A 25,208-nucleotide genomic window follows, 5' to 3' on the forward strand; every position below is an offset into this window, starting at 1 on the left:
CTCTCTGTCCCTGTGGATGTGACTGCTGGGGCCACCGAGGAGTGGAATTCAATGACAGCATGTGCCCCTCTGTGTCTGGCTGGCTCGGCTCAGTGTGGCGGTTTCCCCAGTGGAGCGAGGGTCACCCCGTGGCCACCCCATGGTCACCCTGTGCTCCCGGCAGGGACCCTCACCCGCCCTGCCCAGGTGTGGCTGGCGACGGTGGCAGGCAGACGGGTGGCCACGTGGCTGTCCCCGACTCTCCGTTCCGGGCCATCTCTCGGCCTCCCTTCCCCAGGCCCGAGCAGAATCGCAGGGCGAGGGTAATCAACATTCAGCCATGTTTCCAAGTGTAAATGGAGCATTTGTTTAATTATGTGTAAGTAGCAATACATTGTGGCCATTATCTAAATCACTATTTTATTTCCTGGATGTGGTTTCATAATGCAGGGTTTCTGCTCCAGCCTAGCATCATTAACAGAGAGGAGTTAATGAATATAAAAGCGTAAAGGCTAATTACACTTTAATTTACAATCATGGTCTCATTTTGGGACCACATGAAATCTGTTTTGAAAACAATTAAAAAAAAATCCCACTCTTGCCCTGGTAAGTGGAGGGACCCCGGCCAGGAGCCCGGCTCTGTCTGTCGCTTGGTGGCTGAGCGGCGGTGGCTGGCACCAGGCCCTGCCCTGGCGCCATCACTGGGAGGTTGGCAAGGCCAAGTTCAGCGCCCTGTGACTCTGTCTTTTGTTTCCAGCAATTTTCCTCTTGCCGTCAGTGTCTGCTTTTGTGGCTGCTGTGGAGCGATGGGGAGCCAGATCTAGAAACTTCCTAGTCTGGCCACATCCCTTTCATGGCCTCACAGAGGAAAGCCGGTTGGAATTACCCAGTGCTTCTTTTTTATTTTATTATTTTGAATATTGGGTCAGTTGTCGATGGACTCAATACCTTTATTTATTTTTCTGTGGTGCTGAGATTGAACCCAGGGCCTCACGCATGTGAGGCAAGTCTGTACCATGGAGCCCCAGCCCCAGCCCCAGGATGCTTCTCTTTTAAAATTATTTTTTATTGTAAGATCTCCAAGAAACAGAAATTTATGAAGAACTGTCTCTACTATCCCAGAAGCAGAGGAGAAGAACAGAGAGGAGCAGGGTGCGGGGAGGGAGAATGGTCTCTGGCGTCTCTCACAGGGGAGCAGAGGGGACCCTGGGCTCCAGGTGGCTGCAGATGTGCTTCTGGCTGGACTCTGTGCACAGCCTGAGTCTGCTCCCCTCTGTCCTGCAGCTGTGTGAGTCCACGCCTGAGTGATGCCCACACAAGACGTCAGGATCCACAGGGTCAGGTCTCCGTCCCAGCCTTCCATCCTCACGGGGCCCCTTTGACCCTGGATGTGGGATCTGTCTTGGGGCCAGCCATCAGAAACGAGGCAGGCAGCAGCAGAGCCGTTGAACGCAGGTGGCAATCCTCCTGGTCACCCCTTCCAGCCTTGCTGTCGTCATGTGTCCAGGCTGTGGACCGCATGGCGTGGCCCTGCGGAGCAGTTTTCTTCTGACCACATGTCCTAGGAGGACTTGCTGCTCACTGATGATCCTCCAGGAGCTGGGTGTGGGGGACACAGAGCTGGATAGGGGGGTCCTGGCACACAGACCTTGGAGAGAAATGGCAGTCAGGCTGGCTTCTCTGCCCTGGCTGCTTGGCCTCCTTGGGTGGCTGATGCTCACAGGGGACAGGGTGAGGGGCAGGCTCACTGATGCTCCTCTTTGGGTGGAAAATGGGAGGATCTGTGGGCGTGGGGAGACTGCTGGACACACGGCTGGTGCCCTGGGTTAGCAGGTCCGTAGCCAGGGCCACATCGAATTGTCTATTTACAAGACACCCAGGTATTATGGGGGACATCCCATGTCAAATGCGGTCTGGACGGTTGGGGAGTGGCTGGCTAGAGGAGCTGGTGCGAGTTCCTCGCCCTGGCTGAGCCATGGTGCCCCGTGATCTGGTCTGCCATGGCCTCTGGCATTTGACTCATGAGGCTTTGTGCTTTGGTGGAAGCAAGAGGGAACATGTTGCCTTGGGCAGGACCTGCTGCTTCAGCTGCCCAGCAGTGGCCCTCCGGGTGACCATGAAGCACAGAATGGTACCCAGGCTCCAGACTTCCACTAGGGGGCCCTCGTATTCTTCCTGCCAGAAGATTTCTGGGGTTCAGTATGGGACGGTGCTCCAGAACCTGCCCAGCTCCTGTCCAGCTGTGAACGGGCTGCTCCGGCCAAAGTTTGATGTTTCCTCTGGAATCCACCAGAATGTTCCCTGGAAATTGAACCCAGGGCCTTGTGCGTGCGAGGCAAGCACTCTGCCAACTGAGCCGTGTCTCCAGCCCTTGGCTGCGGGTCTCCGCACCGCGCCTTCTCAGGACGGCAGCGCACCGCACACGCGACCTGCCTGAACGCTCCTCCTCCTGCATGGCGCTGGCCTCCAGGACGTGGTGCCTTAGCCGTCCCCAGCGGCATGCTCCACATGGCATGGACACCTTCAATAATTCCAACAACCTGAAACGGCGGGGTCACATTTGGGTGTTCCGCACTCTTCATCAGATCCGGTTCCGACAGGACGGGGAAGGTCTGTTCTACCCTTGGCAGAACTTTCACGGCCACCTCTGTCCCTGTGAGGAGATTCACCTGGGCAAAGTCGCCCTGCCCAATGTCCCTCAAGACCCTAGAGTGGTCCTTGAGGAAAGTCTCCTACCGGGAGCCGGGCCTCTGCCACACTCCACCTCTCTGACTGCTTGCAGCGAGGCCAACCGAGGATGCGAGCTTAAAAAAAAGGAAAACAAATCAAAGCAAAACCCCAAAATTGAAAACTAAAGCTAAAAGCAAATGAAGAAACCAAATCAAAAAACCTATTTGAGAAGACCAGAACCACCAAGCCACCAAGCAAGAGAGTGTGTGAGAGGCCGCCTCCGAGAGCGCCCTGTGCTGGCGGACGGACACCAGCCGCAGCCAGGCCCAAGGCAGCCGGGACTGAGGCGTCCGGCCACGGCTCCTGGGGAGGCCAGAGCAAGAAACGGCCCGTCGGTGGCACCTGGGCACCCCGTGGCATCTCACTCCTGGGTCTCCAGGACCTCGTCCGCCTAGGAAAGTCCTGAGAGTGAGGAAGGGTCTGGAAGCTTTTGGCTTCAGTGGGCTTGGAGGCTGATACTTGTTTAGAAATTAAAATTTGTAGGATACCTTAATGGTCTTCTCTTTTCCAGTCTGAAAATCCATAATAACTTGCAGTTTTTAAAGGCCTCATCACACCTACTCTCAAGGTGTTCAATTCATTTTTTTTTTTTCCCGCAACTCAAAATGGCTGGTGTCAAAAGGGCAGTAGCAGGTCACTCGCATGGGGATACTATAACAAAATGTGCTCTGTTCTCCAAGGCACGGGTTGGGGGGCGGCCTCGGAACTAACATGTAGGGGGTCGAGAGGCGGGGAGAGATGGTCATAATTCCCCATGGAGTCCCCATCAGATTTCTCCTGCGAGACCCTCACAGGACTGCTGGTCAGACACTGGGAGGGACTGTAGGCTGGTTGCAAGTCTCGCCACTGCAGACCCATTTTTAGTTCATAGATGAATTCGTGAGGTGGAGTCTGTTGGCTGACTTCAAGACTTCCCGTCTTAGAAGCAGTAGTGTTTTGTAGAGTTGGGGGATCAGACCCAGGGCCTCACCCATGTCATGGAAATGCTTTACCATTGAGCCCCAGCCCCTGCTAGACGCAGTCTTAACGCTCGGCTTCACCAGTTCTCCTTTGATGCTGAAGACCTTTCCCCATAATGGAGAGGATTTTTCATCTTTGTGCAGATTCATGTCTACCATCATCATTTCACAAAGTTGCGAGACTCCGTTCTCTGACAGTGGCTTTGGAATGTTCTCCATCATCCCTGAAGATGCGCATGAGCGCCATTGCTAGCAAAGGGCAGTCCTCATGCTGGGAAGAGGGAGTCTCTTTCTCGCTCCCTGGAATTCTGATGCTGGCAAGTGTGTCCAGAGTATCACCCGTCAGTGTCCTAATATTTAAACGTAATTCTCTTTCTTATTCATGGGAGCATTGGATTTTTTCAAAGAGCAGAGAAAGAGTCAAACATTTTTCTATTCCTTAACGATGATCACAATTAAAAATCTGGACAGAGCTGGGAGCAGTGGCATTGCCATCGGGTCGGGAGGCTGAGACAGGAGGATCACAAGTTTGGGGCCAGTCTCAGCAATTTAGTGAGACCCTCAGAAACTTAGTGAGACTGTCTCAAAATAAAAAAAATAAAAAGGGCTAGGGATGTGGCTCAGTGCTTAAGTGCCCCAGGTGCAATCCCTGGTACCAAAAAAAAAAAAAAAAAAAAAAAAAAAAAAAAATCTGTACAGTGTGAATCAATCCTCCAGATTCTCTTCCTTCACCAGGACGCACCCTCCTCTGGATTGGAATCTCGCTCTGATCTGTCTGATGCTTCTGAAGTGGGGGCTTGGGGGTGAGGGACTCTGACACTGGCCAGGTTCCTACTGTGGGCTGGGCGCTAACTGCGCTAGGTTCATCTGCACATATCATTCATTCCTTGATCCCTTGGGATTGCCTATCCATGGCAATTCATCTCCCAGAAATTCGACTTAGTCCCTCAGAAATGTTTGACAGCCTTGGAGGACTCATAGTTAATTTTCTTAGGTGTAATGTTGGCATTGAGGTTTCCTAGATGAGTGTTCTTATTCTTAGATCAAAAGAAGTTTGGAAGTGAAAGGTTATGATTGCCATTTAGTTCCAAGTGGCTCCAGAAAAAAATTATTATATATTATATAAATATAACTTAATATAATATGTATTTATATATATGGAGAAAGAGAGAAGTCGGAGAGAAAGATATGGTTAAAAAATGGGACAAAGTATGCGTCATGCTGACTGTGGGTGGAGGGTATCGTAAGGCTTATTATATCATTCTTTTAACTTTTCTATGTTCGAAAAATCTTACAAAAAAAAAAAAAATTGGGGAGAAGCTGGGCAGTGGCGCGTGCCTATAATCCCAATAGGAGGATGACAAGTTCCAGGTAAGCCTCAGCAACTTGGCAAAACCCTTCCTCACCACCCCAAACACAAACACACACACACACACACACACACACACACACACGCGCGCGCGCAGCTCAGAGGCAGAGCGCCCCTGGGCTTCCCTTCTACAGAACGAGAATTTTAGAAAATTCCAGCAGTTACTGCCCTTTGGCGACAAAAGAGGCAGAAAGGGCCCTCCTGCCCCTCAGCGCCCCCGTGGGGTGTGGGGACTCATCCGCAGGGAACACCTGCGCTGGGCTGCTGGCTGTGGCACCGTTTTATTATGTTAAAAATAAAATCGGGAAAACCAACATTATGTTTTTCTAAAAGATGAGAAAAGAACTGTGATAGACTGATAAAAGCCAGATGAAAAATCTGGTAGCAAAACCATAGGTAGCAAGATCTCAAAATTATAAGAAAATAGATGCACACAGGCAAATCCAAAAGGGTGCCTCGAAGGTTTCTTCCGATTCTAAGAAGGTGCATTCTCAGGCTTTCTGTAGGACGCAGAGTTTGGACGCTCCACCCTGCTCAAAATCCACTGGCCGTGCGCCCACCCAACGGGGGTCAGGGGGTCTGGCCCTGTTTGACTCCACCCCCTTGGCCATAGCTGATTGGATGAGGACGAGCTCAGTACCTGAGCCGGGCCAATCAGAACTCCTTCCCCAGGACTTTGGAAAAAGGACCTAAGGAATCCGAACCCAGTCTGTGAATGGGAAGCTGCTTGGTGCCTGCGGAGCCTGGTGCCGGAGGAGGTGCAGCAGAGCCCCAGAGAAGCAGGGGGCCATGGGCGATCCCCGGAGGGACCCCAGAGCTGATCCTGATCCTGGTTCCAGGCTGTGGTCCTGGATTTCCCCTGTTGCTTTTTGTTAAATTCCCGCCTTTCATTTTTAGTCTGGCTGGAGTGGACTTGTCCCAACCAGAAGAGCCCTGACTGATAAGCGAACATGCGTGATTTCAATACTATAAAGGGAGCGAACGGGGGGTGCGGCCTTCTACAGGCTGCTGCCCCCTCATGCTGCGCCGCCCCTGAGTCTGCAAACGCCCTCAACCCGCTCCTGGTGGTCCCCCTCTTCCTTGCTGCAGGCCCCGCCCTGAAGTCGAGTTTCTGGAACCCTCAAATGGCCGCCGGGAGGCACTGAGCGGGCAGGAGGGGTGAGGGCGAGCGAAGCAGGCTGCTGCGGTCTTGGAGCGGCCTGGGCAGCCTGCGTGGACTTTGTGGAGACTGCGCCTCTCCACAACCCAGCTCCCGCGAGTGTGGTCCTGGGTTCCAGCTTCCTCCCGGTGGCCCTGCAAGCCCCATCTCCTGCTGCCTGTCCTTTTTGGCTTCTCAGCCCCTCTGTCACCTGCTCTCCCTGAGGACAGGGATGAAGGGGAGGGACGACTTGGTTTGTGGTCTCACCTCCTTGAGCCTCTGTTCTCTCCTCAAATCACATGGAGAAGGTGAGCGCCTCTGTGCGTCCCCAGCTCCCACCAGGGGTCGCACAGGTGGTCTCAGGTCTTCCACCTGGGTCACCCCACTCTGGGACCTACAGTGGTTCCTGCATGAATGTCAGGGAAGGGGGTGGACGCTGCCCTGAGCCTCGGTGCCCTCTTGTCCCTCCCAGGTCCGTGACTGTGCCACCCTGCTGCGCACTTACTTATGGCTTTTCTTGCTTCACAAAAATATGTTCAAAATATTGTTCATCCATCACATCCATCAAATGTTAGGCTTCTGGGGCTGGCCATATTTTTCACCAACATAGGTGACCGTAAGTGTATGTCTGTGGAGTTGGGGTGTCCAGCTGGGGCCCAGGTCCTTGGTGTCCTGAGCAAAGAATTGATCAAGACACACAGAAGTAAAAGGCTAAGTACAGATTTATTGAAGGTGAACGTATTGTGGGGGTTGGGGAGGGGGCAGGGAGGCTGGAGGCCCTGCACCTGGACATTCCGGTCTCACATGCTGAGCTGCAAGGCCTTCTCTTCCCTGTGCGAACCTGATGGAAAACCTCACCCCACTTGTTCCCATTGGTTATTTTAGAATACCTAACCTGTGGTGGGCTTTACCATGGGCTGGAAGTCCTCTGTGGTGGGAGTCGTCATGGTAACGAGACCTGACACTCCTCTCCCTGTCTGGTCCTCCAGCAGCATCTCTCTTGTAGCCTGTCCCTGCCATCTTGGCATCCCCAAACACCTGTCTAACAGAGCCACTGGAGTACAAGAGTACTTTTCCCAGGAAATCTTCCCTCCCACCCAGCCTGGCTTCCAACTATGGCTCCACCACTGGGCAAGTGACTGCCAGCCTGTGGGCCTCAGTGTCTCAGCTATGAAATGGGCTGGCCAAGCTCCTAGCAGGGCTCCTCAGGCTGATGCAGGGGCCCTGCTGCTGCATGTCTTGGTGTTACTACCTGCAGCCACACCAGCCGGCCACGCTGGTGCCCTCTTGCGTCCCCTCCTGCTCCTCTCCCTTGATGCCACCATTGCTGAGATCTGGAGCTTTGCTCACAGCCCAAGGGAGAATCAGACCTAAGGCCCTGGAAGGCAGCTGGGGCCTCCCACACGGGCGGATACTTCGTAGCACTTACCAGGCCACCAGGGATTTCCTGTCTGGAGAGGTTGGAAAGTTCCTGACACCAGCCATTTTCTCCCCCCAGCTCCCCAGCTGCTCTGCTGGCCAGGCTGACCCCTTTGCGCATGCAACGCTGAGTCCTGTTTCTGGGCACCTTGGGAATCAGCTTGAGCTTTTGGGCATCAGAGGGCCCAGGGCGCGATCCTGTCCCAGCATGCAGGAGCTGTGTGACTCTGCACGTTGCTTAACCTCCTGGAGCCTCTGTCCCCACAGAAGGAAGATGCCTCGTGAGCTCAGCACGTACCAAGTCTTTCCGGAGGCCTTTGCTGCACCACAGGGCCGGGTGACCAGGCCAGGGGGGATGCAGACCGATCCAGATGTCCTCTGGCATGGCATCTGGAGAGGGGTGATGACTGCACTGGATTAGGACTCTACCCATCCCCTGCCCAAGGACAGAGTCACAGTTAGGCTTGAACCAAGAGGCCACATGGAATTTCGTAGGGGCCTAAGAAGTCTGAGCTGGGAGTGCTGGCCAGACTCCCACCATGTCCGTTTTACAGAGAGAAACACGGAGGCCCAGAGCCAGGAGGGGCCCCTCGAGGTCCCACAGGGAGTGGAGGCTGTTTGTACCTGCTTCCAGCTGCATGGTGGGAAAGGGCGGGAGGGGGTTGCAGAAGAGACTGGTATTGGGGACAAGGAGGTGGAGCTACACAGGCCACCCCCACCACCCAGGTCCACGGGAGTCACTTCCATCCCAAGCCGATGGGAGCCAGGGTGTCCAGCCCCTCAGAGCGGATTCTCTGGCAGAAGCGTGCGTGCGGGAGTCCAGGCTAAGGGGCCTGGGGGGTCACGGTAAGGACCCCTCCTGCGGTCTCCTGGGCTCAACGCGACCACTGCCACTCCAGCCCCTGTGGCAGCTCCCTCCTCAGCCCAGCCGCTCCCTCCTTCCAGGATTTATTCCCGCTGCGAAGGCTGAAAATAATCTGCTGACAAAGCCCCGTCCCGGCAGGTGCTTTAATTGGTTTTGTGGGAGCAGGTCTGGGAGCATCTATTTAGAAGGAAATAGAAATTATGGCGGCGCTGCTGTCCTTCCTCTGTGATGGGGACGGAGCAATGTCTGTGTGGGGGAAGGGCAGCGTGGGGAAGGCAGAGGCCGGGACCAGCGAGGCCGCTGCCTTTCCTGAGGTGCAGGTGCCTGGGCCTCTGCCCCTGGGCCGGGACGGTGGAAGCAGGGGCTTCGGGGCGGCCCTCCTGCCCCAGACGGGTGTCAGGGCAGGCAGCTCCCCACCCTGGCGAAGAAGGGACAGGCCAGAGAGAAGGCACAGGCCAAAGCCCACTTGGGCGAGGATGGGCTCCTGGCCCAGGTCTCTGTCCTTCCTCAAGGAGACCCTGACCCTGCCTAGTGGAAACCTGCTGAAACACAAATCAGATCTGTCACTCCTTGGCTCCAGCCACTTCCATGACTCCCCAGCGTCTTCAGAGTGACATTCAAGATCCCTCACAGTCTGACCGACCTCTGATGACCTTACCACCTCATCCACCTTAGCTTCTATCCCAGCTGCGCCCTGCCAATGGTCCTGAGTCCTTCCTGGGTTCCTGTGTGTCCCAGCCTATGCTGACCCTGCAGCTGCCCCATGGTGGAGGACAGCACTGCTGCCACATCTTCATGTTACAGGTGAGGAATCAGGCTCAGAAAGGTTAGGTCACCTGCTGGAGGTTGCCCAGCAGGGCCCGGCATTGACCCAGGCTGGTGCTGAGGCCACACTGTCAACTCTTACGTTTCGGATTAACCAGCCAAGCCCCCTCCAAGCCCCAGGCCGTCCCGTGAGTACCCCGCCTGCGTCTTCCATCGGTAAATTCCTAGTCATGCTTCAACGCCCATTTGACGTCACTCCCTTGGAAACCCTCGCCTGAGCACCCGCTTCCGCCTCTGCTCTTCTCTGGGCCTTCCCAAGACCAGCCCAGCCCAGTCCTGCAGCTCAGTGGTGATGTCAGGTTGCGGGTGCCTGGCCCTCTGCGTCCTCCCGCACCCCAGACTGGGAGCTCCTGCTGATCTTTCAGGGCGAGGATTACAGCCCTGGAAGTTCGGAGGGGTCTTGGATCCCAGGGCTTCGAGCAGCCTAGACCATCACTCCTCTGTGTGGCCCCAAGCAAGGCCCTGTGTCTCTGCAGACTCAGTCCCCAAGCATCTGACACCTGGGGACTCCGAGGGCCAGATCTGGGCTGGACCCTCATGCCATGTGACCCACATGACTGTGATTCATCTGACGTGTGTGAGTGAGTGGCTCATGCCACAGGGCCCAGTGTGGTTCTGGGTGCTGGCTGTGGACTGGTCAGGAGGCCCTGGCAGAGCTTGGGAGTGGGTCTCAAATCAGCCTGGCATCTCAGCTCTGCCACTCACGGGCGTCCTGAGAGCCCGGGCAAGTCTCCTGACCAGCCTGAGCTCCGTCTCTGGACCCAAGGAACAATGACAACACCTGGGGCTGCCTTGCTGTGAGGACCACGGTAGTCAACATGGACAAATGCTGGGTGCCATGTCCCTGCTGGTCACCAGAGGGGATGACTGGGCAGTGGGCCAAAGGCTCTTGGCCTAGACAGTTGGACTACCGGGGTTCTGTGTGGCCTTGGTTCTGGGGTCCAGTTGAGGGGCAAGGCCAGGTCTGCAGGTCTTTTTTCCTGGTGTGATTTTCCTAGGAATCCAGGAGAGGGTTAAACAGGTGGGTGCTCTGAGGACAGGTGAGCAGGAGGAGGGGGGGTTCAGAGGAGGCCTGGGGCCCAGAGGGAGGGGCTGCGGCTGGGCGAAGGGCGCCAGGGGAGACCTGCAGGGTGGCCGGGGTCAGAGGCGCCCTTCCACTCGCCCCGGAGGCGGAGGTGGGCCTGGCTGTGGGCCGGGGGCGCAGGTTCCCCCTGCAAATGTGGAGGCAGCCCCTCTTTGTGGCGGCAGGTTGGGGTCACAGTGTCCACTCTAGGACCAGGGCTGCAGGTTCCTGGGCTCCCCCGTGCACTGGGCGGGTCGCAGGAGTGGCGGGGACGCGCGGGGTGTCGCCGAGGCTGCTGCAGGGCCGCCCAGAGGAGGAGCGGGGCAAACGCGGAGCCTGCGCGGCTGGGGCGGCAGCAGCCCCGCGGAGCCGGACCGCAGGTGGCGCCACGAGGCTGCGCTTGGCCTCCCTGGCGGCTCCCGGGCCCGCCACGCGGCACCGCTGCGCTGCCACGCCGTCCTGGGCCCGCAGGGCCGTCCCCGCCGCCGGGTCCGCGGGCCCCGTGTGAGCCTGGGGCTCCGGGATCCGTGCCGAGGCCAAGGCACAGAGGGACGCGCGGGCGGCAGATGGGGACCCCGAGAGGCCGCCCCCCTCCCCGGCCTCGATCCCGGCCCCCGCGGGTTCCGCCGCTGCAGCTGCCGCAGGGCCCGGCAACGAAGCGTCGGGGCGCCCAGGGCCCAGCGGCCACCGGCTGGCGGGCACAGCCTTTGTTCCCGCGCAGGGAGCGGGAGCTGCGCCCTGGGGACCAGGCTGAGCGGTTCCCTGGCTCCTTCCCCAAGGGGAAGCCTCGAGGGGGAGAGGGTCAGGCTGCCCATGTTTGTGGGCGTCCCCTGGAATCTGCGTGGCCTGGAGAAAGCCTTTGATCCTCTCCTTGGCCTGGAGATGGACTGCGCCAAGTCCCCCAGCCTGAGTCTGGGCGGTGTCTCTTGACTTCTGGCCTGGGGGCTCCGGAAACAGCTCTGGGGCCAGGGGGGCTAGCCAAAGGACTTTTCAGTATTTCTAGCTCAAGGACTCCAAAACCTACATGTCATTAGCAGCTGCTGGGGCCTAGGACACCGGAGGCGAGGTGACAGGGAGGTCCCAACCCATCCAGGGATCTTCAGTCCTGCAGAGCAGGAAGGACTGGTCATCCCTGCCTGGTACTCGGGGGATGATGGGATCAGAGGAGGGACCAGGGGAAGGAGCCAGAGCCTGGAGGGTCTCAATGCCAGAGAAAAGGCTCCTGTCCAACCTCAGATGGCCAAGGCTGGAGACCACCTGTGACTGTTGGTCACATGTGAGGACCCTTCCTCACCCCACCCCTCTCTCTCTGGCCACCTCCTGCCACCTGCTCAGCCTGAAGTCCCTTTTCCTCTTGTCCACTCCCAGGCAGCCCTAAAACCCAGTCTTGTCCATGAACTTCTGCAGCTTAAAACCCAACTGCTCTTCTGTGCCCTCAGAGAGCAGGAGAGGTGAGAGACCCAGCTGCGGGAGGTGGCTGGAGGCTGAGCCCACGAGGAGAGGTGGTGTCCTGGCCCAGGGCATCCTCTCCTGCAGGTACAGGTAACAAGAAAGCAGTGGGGGTGGTGGTGCAGGGTCCGCCACCCAGGGAGCAGGGCTGGGGTGCATTCTAGGCCTTTCTCAGCCCGAGTGGGCCTTCCCAGTCCTCCTGGCCTTGGGTTTTGAGCAGAGGGGAGGGACTCTCAGCTGGGTGAAGGGAGGTGGTGGACAGGCAGGCGTAGCCGGCTTTCCCGGAATCCCAGATCCTGCTTTAATAATTTGTTTCAGAATTAATGTCCATTCACGCCGTCTCCACTGTTCCAGCTCATTGGAAGATTAAATAAAATCCCCAGCTCCCCTCCCCCAAATGAAGGCGACCAGGCCTGTTCTCTCCAGCTGGGCTGCCTGCCTGAAGCCAGCGCCAGAAATAAATCTCGCAGAGAGCGCCACTTTGCTCACTCGGTCCCAGCCCAGCCGGGCACAGTGGCCCCAGTCACTTCTTGTTTTATTTAGCGATAATCTTTTACTGTATCAGGGGACGCTTGCAGAAGCTCCGACTCTTCCCAGGACCAACGCCTCCCCAGGCAGCCGGGCCGCAGCCAGGCCTTGGCGCCCCGCAGCTCTCCTTTCCCAGTGGCCTCCCCTGCTGCAGCCGGCTCAGCCAGGAACCAGAAGGCAGGTCTTGGTGCCAGGGCACCAGGGAAGGGACAGGCAGGGGCCGCCCCTGCCTGCAGTGCACAGTGAGGCCTCTTTGGGAGGAATGGTGTTCTTTGCCCTCGGGTGTGCTGGGCCTCCAGGGCGCAACCAGGGGTGCTCCGCAGGGAGCCAGCAGAGGCGGGACCCTCGCTCACTCACAGGAGCAATAGGTACCGCGTACCTTGTCTGTGCCAGACTCGGAATGAGGGGATGTGACAGAGGGAGAAGGACAGGGTCCTGCCCTCCTGGGAGTACATCCCGCCCAAGTGGCTGCATCTGTACCAACGGCTCTGACTTGAGAACACCATTTTCCCATTTTTTCCAAATCTGGACTATCAAATATCAAAACTAAGATATTAATGAATAATATTGAGAAACTGGAAGCGGACTTTGGTGTCTCACTGATGTTTGGTATTATCCCTGGGGTGTAATAAATGTTATGTAAATAAAAATTTTGTTCTGATTTCAACATGGAAATAGTTTTGAAATGATTTTTTTTAATTTTGAAGTAATCATAGACTTACAGGAATTTGCAAGAAATAGTGTGGAGAGTCGTGGGTACCCTTCACCCAGCTCTTCCCCAAAGTGCTGTCTTAGGTGACTGTGGCACCGTATCACACCCAGGGGGGGATGTGGCACGGGCGTAACACTGTGTAGACAGCTCAACGCAGGCACATCAGGTTTCACCTGCCATCATTTCCATGTGTTTATACAATCGAATGTCACGTCCGGACCTGTGTGACTCCCACACATTTAACAATTATTTTTATTTCTCTTAGCTTTATTTATTTTGCAGTCCTGGGGATTGAACCCATGGGCACTGTACCTCTGAGCTACATCCTCAAAACTTTTAATTTTATTTATTTTTAAATTTTGAGACAGGGTCTCGCTAAGTTGCTGAGGCTGGCCTCCAGCTGAAGATCCTTCTGCCTCGGCCTCCAGTAGCACCCCAGGCCTGGAACCCAGGGCCTTGTGCATGCACACCGCTGGCCGTCTCCTCTAACTCTTGGAAGGAAGTGCAGCTTCTGCAGCATAAGCCGCACAGGCCTTCGGTGTGAAGCAGGATGTAGGCTTTGGTCCACTCCCAGAGGGCACCGCGAAGCTCTGGTCTTACCCGTTACTTCGTGTAAGGCTTTGGTCCCCCAAGCTCGCCGCGCTGCTCTCGGAGGGTGAGGGCGGGAGGTTTGTGCCTCCTGCCTGCTGGCACGTCTTGTGGATATGTGTCGATCACCCTTGTTCAAAAATGCAGCCCGATTTTGAAAACTAGGTCCTGACCTAGCCAGTGTTGCAGGCACTGGGGACGCTGGGCGCACTGGGCCGGGCCAGTGTCTGCCGGAGGGTGTGGGTGGCAGAGTCAGGTGGGGGACCCAAGGAAAGTTGGGTGCTGGGCTTTGGTGAATGTGGGGCGCAGTCCCAGAGAGCTGCAGGAGGGTAACTAGCCGCGGACCTGGCCAGGCGGAGGCTCGGAGGTGGGAACAGGAGACTTCAGCGGGCCAGGCCAGGGCCGGCGGCCCTGGGTGGGCTGCAAGGGCTGTGGGCAGCTTGGAGGAGCCGGGCTGTGCAGCAGGGGGCTGGGCAAAGGCTCTGAGCAGGAGAGAACGATGCTCGGAAGGAACACGGAAACAAGGCCTGGCAGACTATTTTGGATATGACCCCAAAAGCACTGGCACCGACTGCAAGAGTGACAGATGGGGGACTCCAAAAATTAGAAAGCTGCACAGCCAGGGACGCAATGGACAGGGTGAAGGGCAACCCACGGAGCCCAGGAGGCACTGAGCGATCGGCGTAGGCTGGCCTTTGTCTCCCAAGGGTTGGTGAGCTGGATTTAATTCCCCCTGGGGGGCATTGCCAGGGAGGAAGCCGTGCATGATAGTGGACGTGCGGCCCTCGGGAGTGGTCGGGGTGGAGCCCATGGCAGAACCCTGGTGGTTTCAAAAGCAGAGGGCGGGGCTGGGACAGGCTCTGTGCCTCGTGCCTACCAGGGACGCTGCGGTGAGAAGCCCGTGGCCGCGCTGACCTTGGGCCTCTAGAACCGTGAACTCGGATAATCTCTGCTCTTGAAAACCTGCCCGTTCCGTGATGCTGAAAACGCACTCAGGCAGTGTCCAAAGTATATAAGGAACGGAAACTCGACAGTAGGGACACGCCCGGATGAAAATGGACAAAGAGCTGCATAGGCGTTCCCGGAAGGCACGGGCATGGCAACAGGAAGGTGTCGGAATCGCCGTCATCCGGAAAATGTAAATTAAAACGGCGTCTGGCCTGGGCAGCCCCATCCTGCACTCCCAGCTCCAAGGCTCCTTGGGGTCCCGCTGACTCTCTGTGGCTTTGGTGGCACCCTTGGGCACACTTGGACTACCAGCCTGCCTGGCACCCTGGCACCTAGACAGAGTGCTGGGAGCCACCCCGCCCTGTTTACAACGCAGCTGGGGCCTTCTTTCCTCTGGCTCCCACAAACCTCTCTGGGGAGCCACTGTCACTTCTGTCCCCCTCCCGGGGCTAGGGGCAGAGCTCCCTTTCCCAGAGACCGGCAGTCCCTCTCCCACGCTGCGGTCCTCAGAACCTGTCTTAGCTCCTTCCCCAAGCAGTGGGTCTGTGGGCTCATCCAGCGGCGGTTCTGCCCCAGGGGTCACTGGGCAATGGGGGGCATGGTCTTGGTTGTCACATGGGCGGGAGTTGAGAGGCTTATGACCACAGGCTGGGAGTGTGACACACCCCTCAAGTCAAGTGCAGAAGGGTCCAGTCCCAAATTCCAGTAGCAGCCATGTTTGGGAAATGCACGGTTCCCTGGCACGGGCAGGCGGCAGGCACACAGGAGCGGCCAGCGGGCCGACATCGAGGCTCACTTGTCACAGCCCCTCCTACTTGGGGTCTCTTGCCGCTCGCAGACATTCCACTCCGGTCATTCCGGATGTGCTGGAAGCTGCTGGGAGGGGCGTGACTGACCGCTCATCCAGGAAGCCCTGGGGAATGACAGGGCCTGTGGGGAGGCGACCCAGCCTCTTCCCCACAGGAGGCTCCTCTCAGACTGTCCCTGATGTGAACCCAAACTGTCCCTTTGGACTCACTGGATCTGTGTGAGGCTGCGTGGCTTCCCGCTAAGAGACCCATCAAGTGCAGGCAGCCTGTTTGGATTCTGAGATCATTAAAGGCCTAAACTGGGTGTGGGGGGAGGTGTGGGACGTGGCATTGGAACCTATTGTGAACCTGGAGCTGCTCCTCATTTGCTGTGTGACCAGGCTTACTCCCAAACCTCTCTGGTCCCCATTCCTCCTCTGTGCACCCCTGGTAATCATACCTGCCCCCAGCATTACTATATGGTGGTGAGGTCAGGGGTCGTGTGGGCAACCTCTGACTGGTCCCTGATTGCAGATGGCCCTTTGTGGGCCTGCTGAGTCAAGAACTGGGGAAGTGCAGGCCAGCCTGACAGAGGAGGCCCTGTTGTCATGGGGCTGCCTTGCAACAAGACCAGACTCTGGAACTTTCTGCAGGGAAGTGGCTGAACACTTCTGTTAAGGGCTGAACGGTACCCCAAACCCAGATGTTGAAGTCCTAACCCCCAGAACCTCAGAACAGGACTCTGTTTGGAGAACTGGACTTTTATAAAGAAGGGGTGGAGTTTGATTGAGTCACGAGAGTGGACCCTGATCCAATCTGACCAGAGTCCTCGTTAGAGGAGGAAATTAGGAAACAAGCCTTGGGAGGCTGATGAGAAGCCAGCGTGTTCAGGCCAAGGAGAGTCGGGAGCAAGCCACCCGTGCCGACCCCAGCCAGGGTTTCTAGCCTCCCACGCTGGGAAAAAACAAACTTTTTTTTTTACTGAGTCGGAGGTCAAACCCAGGGCCTCACACATACCAGGCAAGTGCTCTGCCACTGAGCCATGTTCCCGGCCCAGTAAAGTTCTTTCATTTAAGCCTCCAGGTTAGGCACTTTGTTCGGAAGCCCTAGTAACCAAGACGCCCCCCCCAGTGTATTAATCTGCATTCAGAGGTGTGTGTGTGTGTGTGTGTGTGTGTGTGCGCGCGCGCGCTCCTAGGAGCTGATGGCACAGAAAACGCAAGGCATCCAGTTAAATGTGAATTTCAGATAAACAATGAGTGAGTCTTGCACAGGACATACTTCCACTAAAACATTTTGTTTATCTGAAATTCGCATGTACTCGGGTGTCCTGGGTTTTCCTTTGCCAGATCTGGCCCCCCCACCTGAGCACCATGGTGGCAGCTTCCGGCCCTGCCCACCCACAGAGGTTCAAGGACACAGAGACCCGCCTGACAGCCCAGAGGGGTGAGCGCCGGGCTGCTTCCCGGGCCTGAGATCCTCTCCCAAATGGTTCCCAGCTCCCGCACAAACATATTTATTGGGCTTGATGGCAAACAGATTATGCTTGTCCCGGGAAGGGCAGCTCGAAAGAGAAAACCTTGAAGTCCGGGAAATAATGATGAGGGGTAAATTAAAGTGCATAAAACCCTCCCGAGAGATAACGTCAGGGTGAGTTACAGGCCTGATAAGAGGCTGGGGGCTTGCAGAGGGGGCTCAGAAAGGTCGCCCGGCACTGCGCGGAGGACCAGGAATCATAAATATGGGGCAAGATGCCCAGCCGGGTCGCAGGGGTGAAAATATTGGGGTCATTCCAAAAACAATTATCCTGCTTGGTTTGCTCTTCAGGTCTTGTAAATCTTTCACCTTTTATAAAAGATTTCTGGAGAAAGAAGCACTTTGGAAGCTTTAGCTGATTTTGTGGCTGCTTCTTGGTGGTTCTGCTCAAAGAAAAGACAAAGACAAAGGGGGAAAAGTAATTACCCAGCATTCTCGGCCGGGCGGCCGTCTGGGGTCTGGATGCCGTTTAACAATTATTTGTTTTGTTTGGTGGCCTTGCAGCCATGCGGCGACCTCCCGGGCCCCAGATGGGAGGTCCGTGCAGGGGGCCCCCCCGGCGTCTTGCCCACCCACCCTGTACCCAGCAGCCTGGCACAAAATAGTGTTGCCGAATGACCGCAGGCCCTGCTGACCAGCCGGCCCAGCCCTGCGGCCCCTCCCACCCCTGGGACTTGACCCCGAAGGTGCGCCCAGTGGCGCCTGGCAGACAGTCGTCCCACGTGAATAATCAGGCGGGCTGGGGTGGCCAGGCAGGGAGAGGCAATCCGAGGAAACACGTGCACTTGGGCGCACCGAAGGGCTGGCCTCAGCGCCCCGCAGGAGCCCCTTGGCCCCCCCGGTGGGGACAGAGCTGAACCCACACTGTCATCCTTCCCGGCTCTCGTCTGAGCGGTGGGACACTGGGAGGGACATGGTTCTGGTGCCAGCCAATCCGGCTGAAATCCTGGCTCTGCTCATCTGTTATCCCTGTGACAGTAGGCCAGCCCCTTGTCCTCCCTGAGCCTCAGTTTCCTCACCTACAAGATGGGCTAATGCCCGTCCTCTGTGGCGCCTGAGAAACCAACCAGCAGGAAGACGAGAGAGATTCCAGAATGGAACCAGCGTTGTGGTGTGCGTGTCCAGAGGGGACCAAGGACCCTGGGAAGTGCTGCCTAGAAGATGAAGCCCCCTAAGCCTGAAGGGCGAGGGGCCAGCACAGGGCCGGCCTCTAAGGCACCAATCAACGTCTGTGAAATCAGTCATAACTCCTGTGGGCACAGCCTGGGCACAGGCAGAGCCGAGGCAGGACCCAGGGTCCCCTTGAACAGACAGCAGGAAGACTAGGCCCAGCCAGAGCAGGGAGCCCAGGCCTGGCAGCCTCGCCACCCCAGCTTCAGGAGCTCTGGGGACACACAGCCTCAGTCTACGTCAGCCGAGACCACTGCGGCTTGGTCAAGGTGGCCACTGGTCAGGATGACCCCACAGTAGCAGAGGTGGCTGCCACACAGCAGGAGGGTGGTGGCTGCCTGGAGGAGGTAGGTGTGGCCCTAGGGATCGCCTGGAGATGGCGGGAGCCCATGCCCAGGCTCAGACAGGCCAGCTGGCTCGTCCTGGCCACAGGGAGGGCGGCAGGCTGGTTTGCCTGACGGAGACATCAGGCCCCTTCCAGTCCTGACCTTCTGAGCTCTGAGCGATTCCAGTTCTTGAGATGAGCCCGCACACTTCAGCAGGGAGGGTCCTGGAAACGCTGCATGTCACCCCCTCTTTGGGGCCTCATGTGGCCCGTGAAATACCTGCTTAGCAGTGTCCACCTGGTACGTCCCAAACTTCTGCGGCCACAGAATGTTCCTGGGAGCCAGGACGCCTTTTTCTTTTTTTTGGGCCGGGGATTGAACCAGGGCCTTGTGCTGTGAGGCAAGCACTCTGCCAACTGAGCTGTGTCCGCAGCCCAGGACGCCTTGTAACACTCGTTCTGTTCATTCACAAGTCTTTGTGGAGCATGAACTCTGTGCCAGTCACTGATGGGGCGAGCAGTGTCATCCCTGCCCTCAGGGAGGGACAGTCTGTGGTCACTTCCCTGGGTCCTCACCCTAAGGGAGAGCCCCTGGCAGGAGGCAGGTGTGGGAGGCTCCTGGCCTCAGCCTCCACTATGCCCACTTCCTGTGGGGAGGCAGAGAGCTCCCTGTTGGACCCCCGTCCCACCTCCAGAGCCGGCCTCTCTCTAGGACCAGAGCTCAGGGTGGAGATGGCAGCTTGGGAGACTGAGGGGGCCCTGGCGTCCAGGTGGTCTTTGGTCTGGTGGCCTTGGTGTCCTCACCACCATGAAAAGAGACAGGAGAGAGGAGCCTGGGGGCCCTGTCACAGAGGGGGAGCATCCCTGCGGTGGCCCAGGTGGTTCCTGCCCCCTGTGCTGGGGGCAGCACAGAGCTCCGGCAGGCCTTCGCCTTCCTGGCCTCTGTGGAGGCTGCTCCCCCTTCAGGGGTTGGAGCCAGTGCGCTGGTGCAGCCCCGTCCCAGGACCTGGAGCCATGGCTCAGGAGCCAGCTGGGTGCCCTCCCGGAGGAGGCCCTGGACAGCCGGCTCAGGCACGTGCAGGGAGCTGAGGACGGTGACAGTGCTGGTGAGGCCTGGGAGGGCCAGCGAGGGGGGCCAGGCCTGGCTCCTCTGTGAAAAGGGAGGAAGCCAGGTGTCCAGCAGTCCCGAGCTGCTCCTGGGGACCGTGATCCACCCCCGCCTCTCCTGACCCCTGAGCCCCACCTGGATGCTCAGTGGGTCTGTCACTGACACGACTTTACAAATCCGATGTGACAGGGCCATGTGTGCCAAGATGGTGGCCAGCTGCTCCACTGCGGGCAGGGGCTGTGCTGAGACCCCAGTGGCCTCCTCCCAGGGCCACAGCTCACCCTGCGGCGCAGGCGTGTGCGATGGGCCAGCGCCCATGGACGGACTCACAGGCACATGTGCGCACAAGCCAACAGGCGCAGACAGGGACACGCGTGTGCACACACACGCAGACACGTGTTCACGACCTCACGCAGGGACTTAGGTCTCAAACAAACTCACAGGTTGACACAGACCCGTGCATCCCCAGCCTCACACGCGGACCTCAGGCTCACCCTGGCCGCTGTCCCTTAGGGCTCTGCCTCCCGCCCAGGCCAGGGGACATGGCCTGCGTGGTGGAGTCAGAACCGGGCTCAGGTCCCCGAGTGCCTGAGAGCGAAGAGGACACAGAGCCGCCATGGCGCCTGGGTCCCACTCCCCACCGAGAACTGCTTAGCCTGGGTTGTGGGCACAGGCGGCTCTGTGCTGGGTCCCTCCCGGTGTGCCATCTCCCCGGTCCCTCCCAGAGGCCCTACAAGGGAGGCTTTGTCACCTCCGTCCCCACGTCACAGATGGGCCTTTAGAGAGATGGAGGGGTTCACCCAAGAAGCCCGGGGCAGTGAGTCGAGGCGGCCCACACGAGCGTGGGGACAGGCCCGGGGCGGGAAGCCCCCACCTCCGCTCGCCACTTGCGGCCCTTCCCTTGCCGGGCCCTGGGGGTGGGGACTAGGAGGGCGACTCAGGCCATGCGGGGCTGGTCACAGGTGCCGCCTCAGGACCTGGGCCCTCGGGGGACAGAGAAGCCAGAGCGAGCATGCTGTCCGGTCGGCTCCCGCTGAGGCTCTTGCCCAGAAGCCATGGCAGAGGCCAGCCGCCCGAGCAGCGCTCTGGAGCTCGCCGACCAACCAGGCTCAAACCCGCGCGGCTCCGGTCAGCCCGTGCCCAGGCCGGGAGCCCCGCTCAAGGGCAGCCTGTCCCCAGGGCTGCTCGCTGGGGAGCCAGCAGTCAGCGGCCCGGCCCGCCCGGGGTTCCACCTACATGAAAATGGCCCTGAGTCCTGTCCTCTGGGACTGCGCGGTGCCCGGCTGCCACTCTCCCACCCCACGGTCACACCTGGAGCCCCTCAGCGAGGCCACCCGAGCCCACCTCTTCTGTGGGGCCCAAGGACGTCCGCTTAGCTGTGTTCACCAGGAGCATCTCCCGGGCACGAACCCTGACACGGGTCCTGCTCTGGGGCACGGTGGCAGGGGCAGACAAGCAGAGAGGCCCGGGTCTGAGACTCAGCCGGCCGCAGGGCCCCCTTCTCTGTGGGGGTCCCCAGGCCTTGGGGTCCTCCTGCCCCAGGGAAGCACAGCCAGTCCAGAAGGGACAGAGACCTCTGACTCCACCCCAGGGGCCAGGTCTGGGGAAGAGTAGCCTCCAGGATGAGGAGCATGAAGATTCGGGGAAAACTTGCTTCTAGAACTTTCTCTTAATCCACAGCCTCCTCCAGCCGTTTTCTCCAATGCACATCAGTTAAGCCCTTAAAATAGTGAAGGGCTTTAAGAATGCTAAAAATTTAATGTATGTTAAAAGGGTATTAAATCCTAAACTGAAATTTACATGGAAATATGACATTAAAATATTTTTAGCTTTCAGGAAGCTGGGGGCTGGAATTCTATAATATAGACAAATTTTATCATTTTAAAAAGAATTAGCCTCAGTATTTCTTGTGGATTCAGAGTTAACGCATGAAGATCTGAGCCCCGCCGGGGCAGCTTGGCCGAGGCTGCAGGAGAGGAGAGGAGAGGGCGGGAGGTGGGGCCTGGGAGGGAAGGCACAGGTCCCGCCCCCATCTGAGCTTCCCTGGGGGGCTGGGCTGCTCCCTGGCAGGGGAGGCCTAGGCCGCTGTGTTCTCAGTGACTGTGTAGCTGTGCCTTATGGCTCCATGGCGACCTGTTCCTGGTCTTCAACCACGTAGCAGGCCTGTGCACATTATCATATTTCTTCCTCACTGAAGAAGGTGGGATTCTGTCTTACTTGTGCAGTTGAGAAAATGACTCAGAGAAGTTGAGTAATGGGTCCAGAGTCACACAGCAGGGGGAGGAGGATTTTCATTCCTTCTGCAGATTCTCAACTCAGTCATCAGTCTTGGGCTATGTGAACATCCACCTGTCTGACCAGCCCTCCCTTACTGGTGCCCTGGGCCTGGAGCAGGACCTTGAGCCCAGCCCGTCCCCCTCTCCACCACAGCACTCATCTCTTCTGGGTTCTCCCTGCCAGGTGGGGACACCGGGAACACCTGGGGCCTGGTGGGCCAAGTGTCAGACACAGGCTGAGGCTCAGGTCCGTTGGTGCCTCTGCCTGGCAGGGCTCCTCTAGTTGGCACCAGCTGCCTGGCCAGCCTTTAGGAGCACAGGAGCCAGGAGAGCCTGGCAGGCAGATCTGGTCCCTGGCCCTGGCGCCCCTCCTGTCACCCTCTGCTCCTGGTGAGCGGGAGCAGCGTGGGGGCTGCGGGCCGAGGCCCTGCTCCTCTGCCTGCGAGCTGCGACCCGCGCCTGAAACCAGCCCAAGGGAGGGAAGGCTGGCCGCAGAGGCTGCAGCCGGGGTGGGGTGCTGGCATCTCCATTTAACAGACAGGGAAACTGAGGCTCAGAGAGAGGGAAGCAGGGGCTGGGCTGCGGGACGTCAAGCCCCCCGGCTGGGGTGCCCCTGCCTCCTGCTGCGGGATGCCCGGGCAGCTCCTCCCAGCCTCCTGCACTGGCCTCAGCCAGGCGGGCCCCAGGAGAAATTCTGGCCAGGCCAGGGGGCCCGCGGGCGGAAATGACCACTCACTGCCTGGCAGGCCCCTGGCAGCCGCCACACCTCTGGGAGGTCACTCATTGGCAGTTAAAAATCTATTGTGACTTGTCAGAAAAATGAATCAATGGGCACATTATTTTTTCATTTCGACCTCGGCATCTGTTGGTCAGGAAGGAGAGCGGCGGCTGCCGCCCAGACGCGTTTCCTCTGTCACTGGAGTTGAAGTGGGTAATGAACAGGCCGCACGGATTTGAAATATAATCCCATCACGCTGACGCGATTCCGGGCTCGAGACTCCGCAAATCACTCCGGGCCTTCGCGGGGAACGCCGCCCTGTTGGGAGTTTGCGTTTAAGCCGAGGTGTCGGCGGGAAACAGCCGGCAGCGGCCTGCAGAAGCCAGGGCGCTGGGCCCTCCTCGGCCTCCCGGAGGCCCAGAGAAGCCAGGGGCGTGGAGGCAGGAGAGGGGCAACAGGCCTGCTCCGCCGCCCCCAGGCTGCGTGGCCTCAGGTGAGGTACTCACTTCTCTTTGCCTCAGTTTCCTCATCTATAAAATGGGGACTGGACGGGCACAGGCTGGAATGAGAGAGTGACTAATGAAACAGTGACGGTCAACACCAGTGTGGCAGAAGGGCCTGGGGAAGGGCCAGAAAGTGCCAATGTCACTCAGGTTTGCTGCGAGGCAAGGGAACCTGTGGTCACATGCTACACGCACACACGATTTCAGGGAAAGAGGATGGATGGTTTTGGGGGGACCAGGGATTGAACCCAGGGCTGCTCTACCTCTGAGCTACCTCCCATCACTTTTTATTTTTTATTTTGAGACAGGGTCTTGTTAAGTTGCTGAGGCTGGCCTCAAACTCAGGACCCTCCTGCCTTAGCCTCCCAAATCACTGAGATGACAGGGGTGCACCCCTGTATCCAGCAAGGCCCCATGTTTTTAATCAGAAGAGCTGTGTGTGTATTTGTGCACCAGAAAACATGCAGTCCACCAAATCCACGAGCTCATGGCTATTCCTGTTCCGAATGGGGTTTAAGGTAGGGAACATCAGCCTGATTGGAGGAGAACATGAAATGGTAGACAAGGTACTACCTTGGGGTGGCCTGTGAAGGGCGACCCTTGGAAAGCACAGAGTCATCCCAAGGTGGCAGCCATCTGTTTCTCAAACATCTGTGGCGGAATCCTCGGTGGTCACACCCCCAGGCCCTCCAGAGTAGCCGTCAGCATGGGAGCGACCTGGTGGATGGAATATGAGGGGGAGCGGGTGGCACCATGTGTCCCTTTCCACAGAGCTTCATAGCTGCCCCTCCATCTCCAGCCTTCCCATCCCTGCCCTGGCCTTTGTAGAAGCCCGAGGATGCTGGACCCACAGCTGACTGCTGAGGACAGACAACTTGCTCTGGTAAGTCACCGAGGTTTGGGGGCTATTTGTTACTGCAGCATCACCTGGCCCCTACTGACTAGGAAGCACGTCCATTCCTCACCATGGCCCTTGGAAGGACCTAGGGCCTGAGTCCCTGCTTCCAATCTGTTTGGGAACATACCTAGGCATGGCGGGTTTTTCCAATCATGCTGTCTACCCTGGGGGGTCATTATGGGAGCTCCATTTTACAGAGGTCAAAGTGGTGCTGACCCGAGCCAGGTGGAATTTGTGGCAAATAGTTCTTAATCCAGATGCATGTGACAAGCCATTCTTTGGCTTGTCACATCTGAGTCTGTGCCTTTCTAGTCAACGCAGGTATTGGCTTGAAGGGAAACTCCCAGTGTCTGCTAGGACATTTGGACAGGCGTCCTCCCTCTGCCCCTCCCTCCCAGGGCCTCACACATGCTCCATCACTGCGCTCCGCCCTCAGCCTGCAGGAGTGTTGGTATCCTTGATGCCAAGGGAAGCGTGCAGGCATGAACTGCAGGCCCCAGAGGCAGAGATGTCTGTCCCAGGCAGAGGCCTGGCTCCCCTGAGCCCTCTTCCTGGGCGTGGAGGCAGCTGGAGTCTGGGACTAAGTTGGTGTCCCCCCGGGGTCAGCGCCAAGGGAGAACATGGCGTTGAGAAGACAGGAGAGGACAAGCCAGTGCCCTCTGCCACTCATTGAGCACTGTGCACACAGCTCTGTGCATCTGACCAACCAAGCCTTGACCCCCAAGGGGGGCATGCTTTCACCCCAGTTTACAGAAAGGACACTGCGGCACAGGGGAGTTGACCCCTCACGTGGAAGCATGGGAGGTGAGGAGAGGAGGTGGGCTTTGGTCCCAGCCTGTGCCCTTGACTGATGGGTCCCCATGGAGAGCTCGGTGGGTCCACTGGGTTTCCCCAACTCCAAGGCAGGAAAGTTACGTGATGAGCTTAACTGGCTGCCCAGGGCCTGGGAGGCTGGGATTTGACTCGGGGTCTGTGCCCTGAGCTTCTGATCTTGAACTTGGGGGAAGCCAGGCCCCTTCCTCTTGGAAGAAGAGAAGCAGCCCCGTGGCCACATGGCAAGGATCAGTGGGCAGGAGCCTCTGCCAGAAGTTGGGGACAGGTGCCATGCCTTGGCGGTCCCACTGACACCCTGCGTTGGCCACAGAGGACTGGACTTGCCCTCCTAGGGTTTTACGTTCCCTTGGGAGGCTGCGGAAGCCCTGCCCCATTCTCCTAGCTCAAGGGCCCGCTATGTCATGTGTGTCTTTGAGTAGGAGGGGAAGGAGCTTGTCGTGGTACCGCGCGTGGAGAGGTCCACCAGGAAGCTGTGGGGTC

The 25,208-nt window shown here is 58.1% G+C and overlaps 1 long non-coding RNA gene across 1 annotated transcript in view; it reads right to left on the bottom strand.

Annotated features, from left to right (window-relative positions):
• LOC306645775 overlaps nucleotides 1-24,156 on the bottom strand; it is a 73,609-nt gene extending 49,453 nt beyond the window's left edge. The window contains exon 1 of the long non-coding RNA XR_013759720.1: nucleotides 23,271-24,156. This is a non-coding gene — a long non-coding RNA (uncharacterized lncRNA). The remainder of the gene's footprint in view (nucleotides 1-23,270) is intronic.
• Nucleotides 24,157-25,208: the final 1,052 nt, after the last annotated feature.

This window comes from Sciurus vulgaris, assembly GCF_902686455.1.
Source record: "Sciurus vulgaris genome assembly, chromosome: 15".
Taxonomy (NCBI): domain Eukaryota; kingdom Metazoa; phylum Chordata; class Mammalia; order Rodentia; family Sciuridae; genus Sciurus; species Sciurus vulgaris.